The 17,088-nt window shown below is 46.8% G+C and overlaps 2 non-coding genes across 2 annotated transcripts; one reads left to right on the top strand and one right to left on the bottom strand.

The window, feature by feature from the left end:
• Positions 1–8,414: 8,414 nt before the first annotated feature.
• Positions 8,415–8,486, bottom strand: TRNAP-CGG (transfer RNA proline (anticodon CGG)). Its single transcript has one exon. It is a non-coding gene; the product is annotated as a tRNA-Pro (tRNA).
• A 1,744-nt stretch (positions 8,487–10,230) lies between these two features.
• On the top strand, positions 10,231–10,303 carry TRNAF-GAA (transfer RNA phenylalanine (anticodon GAA)). The gene has a single exon. It is a non-coding gene; the product is annotated as a tRNA-Phe (tRNA).
• Positions 10,304–17,088: the final 6,785 nt, after the last annotated feature.

The raw sequence follows: 17,088 nt of genomic DNA, 5'->3' as shown, positions 1-17,088 counted from the left end.
TACGGGCACATTAATGTATGCAGATTGAGCAGGGGGCCTGAACAGGAGTTGCCTCAATGATATTCAGCTGTGGTTCACTAGTGTAAAACAATCCATGCACCAGGAGTGCTGGCAAGGTTTACTTTTTTAAAAATCTCAGTGGAGCTAAGAAAACAAAAGTTATACTCATAGATCTTGACAGCTAGACAGATCATTCTGTTTATCCCAGGAGATTGATTTTAAATGATGGTACGTACTCAGTGCTTAATTTGTGCTTGTTGTTTCCGGTGTGGGGTGCCGGCACTTATTTTTGAGGGTCAGCACTTATTTTGTCTGCCTCAAGCATTTACTGCGAGCAAAAGACATATGGGAAAGACGGAGGAAGAGGAAAACGAAAAAGCATCACGAAAGGAGAAAGCAGAAAGCTGCAAGAGTGAGCTGAAGGGGCAGGGAGTGGCTGTAAATAGATTGAAGAGGCCCGAGGTGGCTTCAGGATTACGCTGCCTCAGTATTCCATCTTCGCACATTTAATTGCAGCAGTCACGTGTTTTAGAGGAGAGCTTTGAGCACAGGCATGTTTTTATTTACAAATTAAGCACTGTACATAGTATTTATACACTCTCACTTTCTCATGTACCTTAGGCTCCTATGTTAATGTTGCTTTAAGCTAGTGCCCAATAGAGTGTATGGTAACTCCTTATCTTAAGAAAATGATTTGAAATGTAGTATGCATTTCTTATGCACTTTACTTGCCTATCCTATGTGGATGATATGAATGATGGAATGTACTGTTTATGCACTTTCACTTTTTCATCGATTTTAGGTTTTTATGATAGTGCAGGATAATGCGCCCTTTATCATCTCATGGCGGCGGGTGAATTGCTACGAGGTATTCATCTTAAAGGAGGTGGCTGACTTCATCATAATGAAATACGGCACTTTGCTAACAGTGTAGCATGTTCACTCCTGATAGCAGCTCTTCTCACAACTTTTTCCACCGATTGTTGACAGGTGAGCTGTCCTAGAGTGGTCATCCTTAATTGCTTATACATAGGTAAATGGTGATTTATGATGAGAGAATGTATCTCTGTTTGTATATTTAACCTACATAATCTGTTTGATTTTATTTTGTTCTACTTGTGCAATATAGTGTTTTAGATATGGGCAGAAGATGATTTTTGATGTGGGGATGCGCCTTTGGTCGCATATATCACTTTTCTTATCTTCTTTTAATGTTTTGCCTGTGCAATTATTTTAAGTAATCACAATAAAGCTCATTACACACTTTTCTCAGTAAGGAGTCACACCTCGCTCTTAATAGGGTGGGAGGGAAACAAGAGAATCAGTGTGCCAGCCTGGCTGTAAAGTGCTGGGCCGGGGGCTGGCATCTGCCCACAATGCCCACGCCTAGCGCCCGCCCTGCGTCATTACATAATCACAGCAGACCTAAGTGCATGGCCTAAGAGGGAGCCGAGAGAGGTGCCTGGCTTTGTAGGAAAGCACCCCAGATTCTGATTGGCTAGAGATAACAGACTCAACCCTCACAACCAGGGAAGAGGGGGTGAATTCTGAGAGACCAGATAAGTAGACGCCCCCTGGCGGAGAGGTCGGGCATTGCACCTATAAGTGCTCCTTAAACCCTGTCGCCCTTTCATGCTGCTCTGGAGCACACACCGGTCCAGCCCTAACCGGGCATTATCTCTCATTAATGCTATACCCTGACGTCATAACTATTTGGTGTCCGTGTCTATATCGAATTTATGTGGTCAAAAACCCCAACTCATCTGTGACTGACCTCTAAATAATTTACAAATATCTCTGAAAGAGAAACACATTTGTCTTTTTCTAATAAAAACCTTTAAGGCCCGGGTGAAATAGGGATTAGAGTTGCATTAAATTAACAGGCTCAGACCGTCGCAAGTAATAATGTGTGTAGAGTTGTGTGAAGGCTGTTGCCTTTCTCTCTGCAGCTTTGAATAAAAGGAATCAGATATTTCCTAAAATGAGACTCTCTGTGTCAGAAAACCAACCTCCTCCTCCTGTTCTCTGGGATTGCCAGGCTGTGTCCAAGGGAAATACGGACAAAAATAATATTCAGAATACTGTACATCACGAGGGATGGTGAACACAACACATCCCACTTAACTCTCACACACATCTGGCTCGTTGGTCTAGGGGTATGATTCTCGCTTAGGGTGCGAGAGGTCCCGTTTTTAAATCCCGGACGAGCCCTTTAATATTTTATCATATCACTAAATGGATAATTTGAAAAGTAACAAACTAAAAAACAAGCGCTTTTAAGATAAAATACCCTGGGACGGTTTTGTATTTTAAGCCAGCACGTGTCGCGCTGAAAGGAAGAAACGGAGCCCTGGACCAAGAGGCAGCTGCAGGGGCCGCCGGGAGGCAGGTCTCCATCACTGCCACATCAGCACCCGGGACATTTGTTAATGTTGCTTGGAGACGAATCTTATTACACCGGGGGCTGCACGTCTTTTGTTAAACCACACTGTGGGACAGCGATGGCAGAGGCTTATTTAGAGGTTTAATTTGTAACAAGTCTTTGTGAGGGGTATATTTCGTGGCACAATAATGACACCAGGAATACTTCGAAGTGTTAGTCCGTGGCAGTGGTTGTGATGGGCATATTCTGGGCAAAATGATTTTAATCTGATATTCTGTCTCACTCTCCTGCCATTGGGTGTTGGGGGAGGGGTCCCGTATAGCTATCACGTTTCCCAGACCCATTCGTGATGTGTTGCTCCAGTCCAGTTTTATTCCTTTGAATTGTGGGACTTGTAGTCCTGTTTTATCATAGACTAAAAACGACTACAAGTCCCAGAAGTCAAAGGAAAAATCTGGCCTGGAGCAGGAGATGACGCATGGACCTTGGCATCGACTTCCTCCACTGTCAGAGGGCCACTCAGGTACCTGGACCGTTGCAATGGACCCCTGGCTGAAGCGGGCACCCAGACCTCTGTGGAGAAATGTGTCTAGTAGGCTGTCTCCGGATGCTTGAGGGGGTGTCGCCTCTCTCACGCCCCCTGGGCTCTAGGATGGATCTACATTACCTGAAGAGTTTATATATAGCCAGCTAAAAAGAAATAGCAATGATGGAAGGAGACAATAGACCCTACAATTTAAATTCTCGAAACTTCCTCGTGCCTGATAAGAGGACGGTGTGATCCATGACCTGCCTGCTCGTGAGACGCACGTGTAATACATATGACCCGTACTGCCCTGCTCTGCCCCCTCGCGAGTGTCTGTACTTATACACATGGGCACTGGAGTAACAAAGGCCCCCGCGGTGAAGAGGGAGAGCGAGCTCTAGGGGGCCCTAGAGCTCCCGCGTGAGTCCGGAGGGGGCCCCTGCGTGCACTGTGCAGGGAAGTACGGGAGGGGGCATGAAAGGGTGGTCCCGTGCAGGGAGAGGTCAGACACCTGTGAGGCTGGCGGCACCGGCAGGTGATGCTGGAGTCAGCTGGTGACTGAGGTCCGATGACAGAGCAGCCCTCCCGGCCAGGCTTTTTAGGGTGGGGGCACCTGTAAACTCTTCACTACTGCACTGGACCTCCAGGGTGTTTTTCATGGAATCAGCACAGTCACTGATAGCGATCAAAGGCCGCCGAAATAGCTCAGTTGGGAGAGCGTTAGACTGAAGATCTAAAGGTCCCTGGTTCGATCCCGGGTTTCGTCAGAAAGTGTTTTTATTGAATGAAAAACTTAGAAATATAAGATATTGTTTAAACAACAATAATATTTTTTCTCTGTCGTATCCCAGCTCCTCATTGGTTTGTGTCCTTCCTCCTTTGCCCCATCCCTTGTTCTTTCTTCATTTTCTTTGCGCTCTCCCTTCCTCCTTCCGGGCCTTCCTTCCTTCGCTTCTCACCGCCCTCATTTCGTTATTTACACGTTTCTCATAATTCTGTCTCCCTCCGTCTCACCCCCATCGTTGTGCGTGCGCCTCACACCAGCGGCCCCATCACACTAAATGCGTGACAGATGTGCACCTAGGAGATCAGTGCCACGTGCTGTGACGTTCACACCGTGGAGCACATTCCCCCTCCTGGGAGTAAAGTACACTCGTGACATGCAGATCTGTAACAGCGGAGGGTGATCTCACGTGTGCCCTGTGACTGAGGACACACTCGACTCTCACTCACCGTGTGTCTGTAAATCAGGACACCCTCTACTCTCACTCACTGTGTGTCTGTGTACTTAAGGACACACTCCGCTCTCACTCACTGTGTGCCTATAACTCAGGACACACTACTCTCACTCACTGTGTGTCTATAACTCAGGACACACTCTGCTCTCACTCACTGTGCGTCTGTAACTCAGGACACACTCTACTCTCACTCACTGTGTGTCTGTGTACTTAAGGACACACACTGCTCTCACTCACTGTGTGCCTATAACTCAGGACACACTCTGCTCTCACTCACTGTGCGTCTGTAACTCAGGACACATTCTACTCTCACTCACTGTGCGTCTATAACTCAAGACACACTCTACTCTCACTCACTGTGTGTCTGTGTACTTAAGGACACACTCTGCTCTCACTCACTGTGTGCGTCTATAACTCAGGACACACTCTGCTCTCACTCACTGTATGTCTATAACTCAGGACACACTACTCTCACTCACTGTGTGTCTGTGTACTTAAGGACACACTCTACTCTCACTCACTGTGTGTCTATAACTCTGGACACCCTCTGCTCTCACTTACTGTGCGTCTATAACTCAGGACACACTCTACTCTCACTCACTGTGTGCGTCTATAACTCAGGACACACTACTCTCACTCACTGTGTGTCTATAACTCGGGACACACTCTGCTCTCACTCGCTGTGCGTCTGTAACTCAGGACACACTCTACTCTCACTCACTGTGTGCGTCTATAACTCAGGACACACTACTCTCACTCACTGTGTGTCTATAACTCAGGACACACTACTCTCACTCACTGTGCGTCTGTAACTCAGGACACATTCTACTCTCACTCACTGTGCGTCTATAACTCAGGACACACTCTACTCTCACTCACTGTGTGTCTATAACTCTGGACACCCTCTGCTCTCACTTACTGTGCGTCTATAACTCAGGACACACTCTACTCTCACTCACTGTGTGCGTCTATAACTCAGGACACACTACTCTCACTCACTGTGTGTCTATAACTCTGGACACCCTCTTCTCTCACTTACTGTGCGTCTATAACTCAGGACACACTCTACTCTCACTCACTGTGTGCGTCTATAACTCAGGACACACTACTCTCACTCACTGTGTGTCTATAACTCGGGACACACTCTGCTCTCACTCGCTGTGCGTCTGTAACTCAGGACACATTCTACTCTCACTCACTGTGCGTCTATAACTCAGGACACACACTACTCTCACTCACTGTGTGTCTATAACTCAGGACACACTCTACTCCCACTCAGGACACACTCTACTCTCACTGTGTGTGTCTATAACTCAGAACACACTCTACTCTCACTCACTGCGTGTCTATAACTCAGGACACACTCTGCTCTCACTCACTGTGTGTCTATAACTCAGGACACACTCTACTCTCACTCACTGTGTGTCTATAACCGGGGACACACTCTACTCTCACTCACTGTGCGTCTATAACTCAGGACACACTCTGCTCTCACTCGCTGTGCGTCTATAAATCAGGACACACTCTACTCTCACTCACTGTGTGTCTATAACTCAGGACACACTCTACTCCCACTCAGGACACACTCTACTCTCACTGTGTGTGTCTATAACTCAGAACACACTCTACTCTCACTCACTGCGTGTCTATAACTCAGGACACACTCTGCTCTCACTCACTGTGTGCGTCTATAACTCGTGACACACTCTGCTCTCACTCACTGTGTGCGTCTATAACATGTGACACACTACTCTCACTCACTGTGTCTATAACTCAGGACACCCTCTACTCTCACTCACTGTGTACTTAAGGACACACTCTGCTCTCACTCACTGTGTGTGTCTATAAGTCAGGACACACTCTGCTCTCACTCACTTTATGTCTATAACTCAGGACACACTACTCTCACTCACTGTGTGTCTGTGTACTTAAGGACACACTCTACTCTCACTCACTGTGTGTCTATAACTCTGGACACCCTCTGCTCTCACTTACTGTGTGTCTATAACTCGGGACGCACTCTGCTCTCACTCACTGTGTGTCTATAACTTAGGACACACTCTGCTCTCACTCACTGTGTGTCTATAACTTAGGACACACTCTGCTCTCACTCACTGTGTGCGTCTATAACTCAGGACACACTACTCTCACTCACTGTGTGTCTATAACTCAGGACACACTCTGCTCTCACTCACTGTGTGTCTATAACTTAGGACACACTCTGCTCTCACTCACTGTGTGCGTCTATAACTCAGGGCACACTACTCTCACTCACTGTGTGTCTATAACTCAGGACACACTCTGCTCTCACTCACTGTGCATCTATAACTCAGGACACATTCTACTCTCACTCACTGTGTGTCTATAACTCAAGACACACACTACTCTCACTCACTGTGTGTCTATAACTCAGGACACACTCTGCTCTCACTCACTGTGCATCTATAACTCAGGACACATTCTACTCTCACTCACTTTGTGCCTATAACTCAGAACACACTCTACTCTCACTCAGGCCACACTCTACTCTCACTGTGTGTCTATAACTCGTGACACACTACTTTCACTCACTGTGTGTCTATAACTCAGGACACACTACTCTCACTCACTGTGTGTCTATAACTCAGGACACACTTTGCTCTCACTCACTGTGCGTCTATAACTCTGGACACCCTCTTCTCTCACTTACTGTGTGTCTATAACTCGGGACACACTCTGCTCTCACTCGCTGTGTGCATCTATAACTCAGGACACACTACTCTCACTCACTGTGTGTCTATAACTCAGGACACACTCTGCTCTCACTCACTGTGCGTCTATAACTCAGGACACATTCTACTCTCACTCACTGTGCGTCTATAACTCAGGACACACACTGCTCTCACTCACTTTGTGCCTATAACTCAGAACACACTCTACTCTCACTCAGGCCACACTCTACTCTCACTGTGTGTCTATAACTCAGGACACACTCTGCTCTCACTCACTGTGCGTCTGTAACTCAGGACACACACTGCTCTCACTCACTGTGTGTGTGTAGTGTACACTGATGCACACTTTTAAGCATCGATTCTTCTATTTGCACTAGTGTTTCTTTTACCTCGTGGTACAGAGTATGCAGATCCCTGTGCCCAGAATATGCCCATCACAGCACCGTGGTTCAGAATAACCCTATATAGTGTGCGTGACAATTACGGTGGCACCAAATATACAGGGACCGGAATGGAAACGAGGATCAGCTCAGTCTGGGCAAAAAGTTCAAGCCAAACTCTTTCCCATGCAGCCCGCATGGCAGTGCCAGGGGACCGAGCGGGCAGTCCGGCCCTGGCACATGCCTAGCAAGAGGACTGCTCTGCGGAATAGCCCCAGGAAGCGCATCTACGGGGGTTATTGTGCCACCCAATGTACCCCGACGTTGGCACGGCACCTGCCAATCGGAACGGACACGTTCACCAGAATGATTGTGTCATTTCACCTTTAATGTGCCACGGAGGACGCCCGGACAGCTGCACCGTGGAATGCACCATTCAGACTTACCGTCGGTGGCACAGAAAATGCCTCTTTTAAATACGGTCATAAAAGTTATAACTTTGGCAGGTCTCAGAGGAGCGCCCCCTGTAGGAGGAGGGCCTCTGCAGCTCTTACTGTCCAGCCAGTGCTTAATTTGTAAATAAAAAGCTGCCGGTGCCCACAGCCCTCCTCTTAAATACGCGGCTGCAGCGTAATCCTGAACCCATCTCAGGCCTCTTCAATCCATATAAAGCCACTTCCTGCCCCTTCAGCTCACTCTTGCAGCTTTCTCCCTTTGTGACACTTTTTCGTTGTTCCCTTCCTTCGTCTTCCTCATTTGTGTCTTTTTCTCGCAGCAAATGCTAGAGGCAGAAGAATAAGCCCCGGCCCTCAAAAATAAGTGTCGGTGCTCAGCACCGGAAACAAGCACAAATTAAGCACTGTGTCCAGCGCACTTTTCCTAGCGTGGCTCACACTCACGTGCGCCCACACAGCTCACTCAACAGCTCCACGAAGTGTAGCGCCCAAGGTGAGTTTCAACTGCATGTAAGAGAAATCCTCTCTTGGCTGCTGATGTGGCAGGTGTAGGCACCCCCGCCCCCCACCCAACACACACACACATCTGAGTGTTGGGATGAGTGTGACATATTCTGGATTAAAATCCGAAACCAGGCCAGGGTCTTTTTAAAAGATGATGTTGTTTGATAAACCACTTGAAGCATCTGCTTTTTTTAATTTAAAAAAAGAATTCCAAGGAGGGCTCGTCCGGGATTTGAACCCGGGACCTCTCGCACCCGAAGCGAGAATCATACCCCTAGACCAACGAGCCACTCAGATGTCAGTGGAATGTGGACATGTGTGAGGTAGGGTACAGAGCTCCAGACAGCAGCACTTCTGTTTTCACAAGGTGTCTGTTTCCTTTTATTCAAAAGCCGAAGGAGAAGGAAACTTCAATCATGTACCAAGAATACTGTGCGAGAGGCCTCCCTGTGGGTCTGTCACCTTCATACATGTGTGGCCCCATTTCACCTGGAACCCAAGGGATTCCGAGGAGCAAATATGAAAATGTATTCCACCTACAGGGGTGTATTAAACTATTGCCCACTGGCATCAGAAGTGTTTCTCTTTTCTGCGGCTCACAGTACTTTTCAGTCTCTTAAAGACCACAGGCACCAAATAATGAATACGTCACACTCACGGTGTGACACTAATAAGGGATAATGCCCGGTCGGGGGTGGGGCAGATGTGTTTGTTCCAGAGCAGCTGAAAGGGCATCAAGGTTTATGGCACAGGAAGAGGCGCAGTGTCCGAGCTCCCCGCCAGGGGGCTCCTACTTATCAGGGGGGTTCGGATTCACATCGACCCCCTGGTTGTGTGCTCACTGTGAGGCCGTGTGACAGGTTGTGTCTGTCCTCTTTGGTCAGTCAGTGTCTGGGGAACGTCTGAAAGAGAAAGTCCCCTCTGCGGGGGTGGTGGGGACATCACACCTCCTGTTACCCTGGACATCCCCACGCTTACACCCCGGAGGCAATGACGAGGGCCGAAAAGGACAGAGGCCGGGCCGTTATCGACGGTGGGTTCGATGCTTGAATCACCCGTGGAGTGAGATCTGACGAGTCAGACACCAACCGGGCCCTGGTGAGAAGGGGGCGGTGTGGAGGGTCTGAGTAAGATCAGACACCGAAGGGGCCCTGCAGAGAAGGCGGCCAGTGTGGAGGTTACTGAGTGAGGTCTGACAGGTCAGACACCTACCGGGCCCTGGTGAGAAGGGGTCAGTGTTGAAGGACTGAGTGAAGTCTGACGAGTCAGACACCGAAGGGGCCCTGGTGAGAAGGCGGCCAGTGTGGAGGTTACTGAGTGAGTTCTGACGGGTCAGACACCAACCGGGCCCTGGTGAGAAGGCTGCGCGGAATGGAGGGGCTGAGTGAGGTCTGACGGGTCAGACACCGAATTGGCCCTGGAGAGAAGGGGGGAATGTGGAGGTTACAGAGTGAGGTCTCCGAGGGTCCCATGGAGGGGAAGGGGTCGGTGTGCAAGCACCGAGTGAGGTCTCTGAGGGTCCCGATAGAGGGGAAGAGGGGCCGGGGTTAGGTCAGGGGCAGTTTCTCCTGCTCGGATGTGGTTGATCTTCGGGAAGAGTCGGAGCATCGATGGAGTTACTGCTTAAAATGTCAGCTCAGTCTCTGGTCTTCAGTGCTGGGAGGAGGCAGCGACCCCCGGCGAGGCTTGTCAGTGTAAGGGAGGGAGTGATGGTGGTGGTGGATGAGTCCTGTGACACTAGGGGTGAACCCTGTGACCCTGGAGTGAGAATTGTGACCATGAGGATGATACCTTTGAATCTGGGGTGAGACCCGTGTACCTGGGGTGAGACCTCTGAACCTGGGGCTGTCCTGTGACCCTGGGGAGGAGACCTGTGGCCCTGGTAATGAGCTCTCTGACCCTGGCGGAGAGTCCTGTGACCCTGGCGGAGAGTCCTGTGCGTCTGGGGTAAAACCTGTGAACACTTTAGGCCTGTACATGCCCCCCACGGTATCTGCAGTAAAATCATTATGATCACACAGGAATACATGGTCGCCGAAATAGCTCAGTTGGGAGAGCGTTAGACTGAAGATCTAAAGGTCCCTGGTTCGATCCCGGGTTTCGGCAGAAGTCTTTTATCAGTTCTTATCAGGCAAACATTGCATCACATTATTAGAAACCTGGAGAACCACAGGCTCTCGTATTCCACCTGTGCCCTCCTTCCACGCCTCTCGCTTCTTCCCTTCTTTATCCCTCTTCCTCCCCACCTTCCTTATCTGCACTCCCTCTCTCCCTGCCCTTCATTCCTCCCCCCTCTGTCATTATTTCAGTCTCATCAACTTGTATCATTCCGGCACAATCATACTGCTAGCTTGGGAGTTTCCAGGTCTCCAGACACTGTATGCATACTCCACAGTCCCACTCTTGATGTGACTCACACACTGCAGGTACACTCACACCCAGAGTGACTCCACAGTCCCACTGTCTGCGATGTGACTCACACACTGCGGGTGCACTCACTCCCAGTGAGTGACTCCACAATCCCACTCTCTGTGGTGTGATCCGACACTGCGGGCGCACTCAACCAGGAGCGGATGCGTGGCTGGGTGGGGCAGCAGGGATGGGGGGAGGGGGTGAGGTGGGGGGGGGGGGCACGGGAAAAATAATCAAAGAATAATTTTTTTTTTTTAAAACGTACCTCTGCTCCCGTGCCGTGCGCCGCTCCTCTCCCGTCGCTGCTGCAGACACAGGCTCCCAGCCTGCCCTGCGCCGATCCTGACAGCACTGGCTGGGAGCGCTCTTGGAAGCGCCCAGCCAGGGCTCTCCCTGGCAGACTGGGAGATTGTGCTGCTCTCTCCAGCCCGGCAGCAGTGCGCATGTGTGTTTGGCCGCCTGAGACATGGGCAGTGAGGGGGAGCACTCGGCCCGTCACCCCCCAGTGCCACGCCACTTTTACACAGAAAGGATAATAAACCGAGTTTATCATCCTTCCCCTGTAAAAGGATTTGCAGCGGTTGCTGCTGGCGGGGGGGGATGCTCCTCCCCATACTGAGGAGCCGCCCCATGTTTTCTTTTGCATTTGGATAAATTAAAGATTAAAAAAAATCTGTGTAGTCCGTGTTTTATGAATGATATATGCAACATTTCGGACAGTAACTATGCATTGGTCCCTCAACAACCTCGCTTATTACAGACCCGTCTCACACGGTGAGATCTCACACATTTGAGCTGTGTCCGTGGTGGGCCTTGGGAGAGGGTTCAGCATCCTCCAGAACCGGGGGTCTCCCTGTAACGCAGCCCCCGCAGTTTCTGCATCTTCATCCCCCAGACCGCCCTTTAACCACCCACTGAACATCTAAACGCCGAGGAAAACACGTGCAGGTTTGCAGAGCCAGGATCCATCCATCTCTCACTATTACAAATAATTGTGGTTTTACCATTTGTTTTTTGACACTCAAACCGCCAGGCACTCAGTCCTGGTCATATGTGAGGCTTTCATCCTACCTGACTTTTTGTTTTACAAGCGCGATTTTTCTTTCTGGGAATTGCACTTTCTTACATTATTATGTGTTTATTTTTTATCTTTATAATGATTATTTGCTTGCTAAGTGCACGTGGTTTGAACATTAGCTGATGGGACCAGTTTAGGGTTGTACAGGCCACTGTTGTTTCACAAATCATTGAAAACAGAGCTCTCAAGTCTCCCACTGTGCTCTAAGTGATGCTCTAGGCCGGACCTTCTTCCCGTTGTAATGTCAAACTCATTATAAAGAGACATTGGCAAAGCCAGTGGGTCTCACCCATGCACGAGCTATTGACTTTGCCAATGTGTTTTTCATCCATAATGTACATCAGCATGGCTGCTGTTCAGCATGGCTAAGTTAGTGCCAAAGAGGAGAGTGGCGTGGAGTGGCATGGCATAGTGTGGAGCAAAGTGTCATAGAGTGTAGTGGTGTAGCATGGAGTGGAACGACGTAGAGTAAAGTGGCCAAGAGACTAGTGTCGTAGAGTGTCATGGAGTGTGGCAGGATGGAGAGGACTAGAGTCAAGTGGCGTAGAGTGTCATAGAGTGGAGAGAGGTAGAATGTCATAGAATGGAGTGGAATAGTGTGGAGTGGCATAGAGTGAAGTAAAGTAGCATAGAGTGTCATAGAGTGGAGGGGTGTAAAGTGGCATATAGGGTCATAGAGTGGGGTGTTTTAGAGTGGAGTGTAATAGAGTGGGGTGCAGTGGCCTAGTAGAGTGGAGTAGAGTGTCATGGAATAGAGTGTCGTAGAGTGGAGGGGCGTAGAGTGGAGAAGAATGTCGGAGATTAGAGAGGTATACAGTGGAGTGGCATCGAGTGGAGTAGAGAGTTGTATAGTGTTAAGGAGTGGTTTAGGTGGAGAAGAATGTCATATAGTGGAGTGGCATAGAGAGGCATGGCATAGAGTGAAGTGTCATTGAGTGGAGGGAGGTCATAGATTGTCCTGGAGTTGCGTAGAGTGGCAAAGAAAGGAGTAGAGTAGAGTAGAATGGAGTAGAATGTCATAGAGTGGAGTGGCATAGAGTAGCATAGCATAGAGTGGAGTGTCATTGAGTGGAGGGCTCTCATAGATTGTCCTGGAGTTGCGTATAGTGGTGTAGAGTGGTATAGAGTGGAGTGTCATAGAGTAAAGTGTCGTATAGTGGAGTGGAGTAGAGTGCCATAGAGTGTTGTGGAGAGTCATATAGTAGAAGATCATAGAGTATAGTGGCGTAAAGTGAAGCAGAGTGGCGTAGAGTGGAATAGAGTGACAGAGTGTTGAGTGGAGTACAATGGAGTGGCATAGAGAGGCATAGAGTGGAGTAGAGTGGAGTGGCATTGAGTGGAGGGAGGTCATAGATTGTCCTGGAGTTGTGTAGAGTGGCATAGGTAGAGTAGAATGGAGTAGAATGGCATAGAGTGGAGTGTGGTAGAGTAAAGTGTCATGGAGTGGAGTAGAGTAAAGTGTCAGAGTGGAGTGGAGTAGAGTGCCATAGAGTGTTGTGGAGAGTCATATAGTAGAGGATCATAGAGTAGAGTGGCTTAAAGTGAAGCAGAGTGGCGTAGAGTGGAATAGAGTGACATAGTGTTGAGTGGAGTACAATGGAGTGGCATAGAGTGGCATAGAGTGTAGTAGAATGGAGGCGAATAGAGTGGAGTGGAGTGTCATAGATGGAGTGGAGTGATGCAGAGTGGAGTAGAGTGAAGTGGTGTACAGTGGCATAGAGTGTCGAAGAGTGTTTGAGAGTGGAGTAGTGTAGAGTGGAGGGGCAAAAAGCGGCATAATGTAAACTGAAGTTAAGAGTCATAGATTGGAGTAAAGTGTTGTGCAGTGGAGTGGCAAAGCGTAGAATGTAGTAAGGTGCTAGAGTGGCCTAGAATGCGTGGAGTGGAGTAAAGTGGCACAGAGTGTCTCTGAGTGGAGTGTCATAGAGTGGCTTAGAGTGGAGTGACATAGAGTGCTGTGGAGTGCCATTGAGTGGAATGTCGTAGGATAAAGCGGAATAGACGGAAATAGGATCTAGTAGGGTGGCCTTGAGTCATATGGCATAGAGTCAAGCAGAGTGTCGTAGAGTGTCATATAGTGGAGTAGAGTGGAATGGAGAAGAGTGTCGTGGAGTGGAGTGGTGTGTCGTATACTAGAGTAGAGAATAGTAGTAAAATATAATTGAACTATCCATCTTTTGTCAAATTAATTTGGGAACTTCCCCTGTAAAATGACATTTAAATCGTATTTAGTTTCCACCCCTATTGCAGCCCTAAAATGTTTAAAATAAACTATTTGCCGCTATTTCCCTAAAATGTATTTGATGGAAATGCTCCAAGGTCCCTGTGAAGTTATATTAAATTTGTGGTGAGTTAAATGAAGACTTAATTTATGAAGTTGGGCGGGATTAGGAAACTCCACACTTTTCAGAGTAGGTTAAGTCTCCTAACTTTACTTGAGATAAGGTTTATCCTTTGTGGCCTTCCATGTATGATGTCCTGATGCAGAGTGTCTCATGTAGGACATCCTCCAGCAAAAACATGGAACGAGGGTACCCAGGACTCAGGTAAGAGGAGTGGGATGGAGGGCTCTGAGCTGAGGCCAACTTACATTTATTTGTTTAAAGAACTTCATAAGCTTTGTATTTCGCAAAGCTGGAACAGTTTAGAAAATACACAAAATTGCAAATTAGCTGGCTACAACTGAGTCGTGCAGAATAGTCTAGTGGTGTAAAGTGCAGTGGCATAGAGTGGTGCGGAGTGGAGTAGTGTGGTGTGCAGCTGTGTAGAGTGGTGAAAAGAGCAGAGTGGTTGTGGTGTTATTACTATTTCTTTATTGTGTTTATCTCAGCATGGTTTCCCTTTATATGTATTGTGTTTCTTTTAGTTATGTATTTCTCTTAGTTGGTTTCTCCCAATGCTTCCCCTGCCTTCCTTTAGGCTCATAGACTCTCTGGAATTTGGAATGCTGGGGGAGTCTGGGAAGGAGATGTGAGGAGATTGGAGGATCTTGACTTGTGGGTGGATGAAGTTTCTTTTACGCATCAAACTGGAAATAAACGTACATTTAATCAACTACAAGTGTCAACTTGAATTTCTGCCTTGGATGACAGATTCACTAAATTTTGGCGACGAGGGTGGTTCGAGACTTTTGAAACTGTACCTTGGAAACTTCAACATCTTCATTTATTCAGCTTCTAACGTTAAGAAAAAAAAAGGTACTGTAATTTTTTTTTCCTCTGTTTTTTGTGGCTCACATTTTTTTTATTTTTATTTTTTCAACCTGTTTTTGAGCCACATGGTAATTCTTTTCGTGTCTATTTATAAATTTAATAGACGCGTCTTTCAACTGTCTCCTTTCCTCGTGCCTCTGGAGACGCGTGCTGTTGATTTTGTTGCCAAAGCAACGTGAACGCAAGCCTTTCTTTCCCGGCCGCGCTCTCTTGAGATACACGCGCTGTTTATTTACCTGCTGTTGAATTTGTTGCCATGGCAACGTGAACGCGTGCCTTTATTTCCCGGCCGCGCTCTCTTGAGATACACGCGCTGTTTATTTACTCGGCTGTATTCAAGGGAAACACGCTCCACAGGGGATACGACGACTCGTTTTTCAACTCGAGTTATTCAACAAATAAACAGAGTTTAGCTCTAAATTATCCGTTTAAAACTGCTATTTTATTACGTTTATTTTTGGAAACAAGTTGGCCTGCTCTACTCTGTCATTGTTTTTTTCTGGATATTTTATTTCTTTTAAGTGGCACTTCATTTTCTGTGTTACATTTTTTTGTAAATTTTTTTTTCTTTCCCTGTAATAATAAGTGATTATGCAGAACATTACACCTCCACCATTTTTTCTTGCGCTTCCTGGAGAACCTCCTATATCGTGGCAAAAATGGAAAAAGGTTTTCCTGACTTACATGCACGTCTGTGGCAGCAACCTATCCTCTGAAAGAAAGACTTCTGTTTTACAACATTGTCTTGGTGCGGAGGGTCAAGAAATCTTGGAAACTTTACCTGCAATAACAACATCAGATGGTGCGGAAGGTGACAACTCTTTGAATGAATTTGATTCTACTTTACTTAGACTGGACAATCACTTTCTTCCCAAAGTTTCTATCATTTTACAACGTTACTATTTTGGGAAACGTAAGCAGATGGATGATGAATCTATTGAAGATTTTGGCACAGCTTTACGCAAACTAGCTTCATCATGTAACTTCGGAGAAAATCTAGAAGAACGTATTAGAGACCAATTCATGCTTGAATGTAAATGCGACAAAGTAAGAGAAGCATTATGGGTCAAAAGTGATCCATCACTAGATGAAGTGTTAATCATTGCTAAGCAAGTTGAACATTCGATGGCTTGGATTGATAATTTGAGGAAATCCAAAGGTGTTTCTATGGAGGTCCAAGCTATAAATACAAAAACTAATAACAAGTTTCAAGCAAACATTAGAGCAAAACTGATGTGTTTTAGGTGTGGTTCTACAACTCATTTAGCTAATAGCCAAGATTGTCCTGCTATTCATATTATTTGTAACAAATGTTCCAAGAAGGGACATTTTGCTAAGTATTGCAAATCATTTTCTAAGTCTAAAGTCAAAGTTCAGGAAATTGATTGTAATGATGATCGAGATTTTGTTCTTCAGATTATTTATGATGTTAACTGTGTCGCCAATAATACTTGTCAGTACCCTTCGGATTTTGTGGATGTCAACGGAACATCTATTTCTATGATGATGGATTTGGGCGCGAAACTTTCCTTAGTATCAGTTTCGGATTTCACTAAGCATTTTATGGGAAGAGTTTCTTTACTGGATCCTGATATCATTCCCTACAGTTATGGCGGTAAACCTATTGAGCTCAAGGGTTACTTTGAAGCCGCCATAACCTTTAAAGGGAACACAATTTCAGAGAAAATATATGTTCCAGTTGTTGGTGACACAATTCTGAGTTGGCCACATCAGAAGATGCTTGGGATTATATTAAGTCCCAATTCTATTCCTCAAGTATTAGTTCAAAATGTTTGCAGCATCAAAGACGACATCATAGGTGAATTTTCTGATGTATTTTCTTCTAAAGTAGGGTGCGTTACGGGATACAAACATCGTATTTGTCTTAAGGAGGGTGTCAGCCCTGTAGCGTGCAAAGTAAGAAAAATTCCTTTCACTTTACAAGACAAGGTTAAATCTGAATTACAAAGGTTACAATCTGAAGGCATCATTGAAGAAGTCGAGGCTGTACAATGGGTCGCCCCCATTGTTGTTGCTGTGAAGAAATCGGGAGATATTAGACTGTGTGGACCTTAGACATCTCAACAAAGCTGTGATTGAAGACAAATTTCCTTTACCAAACATAAATGAAATGGTCTGTCTTTTAGGAGAGGCAAAATATTTTACGACATTAGATTTGAGTTCAGCTT

Source organism: Pleurodeles waltl, unplaced genomic scaffold, assembly GCF_031143425.1.
Source record: "Pleurodeles waltl isolate 20211129_DDA unplaced genomic scaffold, aPleWal1.hap1.20221129 scaffold_67, whole genome shotgun sequence".
Lineage (NCBI taxonomy): Eukaryota > Metazoa > Chordata > Amphibia > Caudata > Salamandridae > Pleurodeles > Pleurodeles waltl.
The sequence above is the reverse complement of the archived record's forward strand: the minus strand, read 5'-3'. Positions and strand labels throughout refer to the sequence as shown.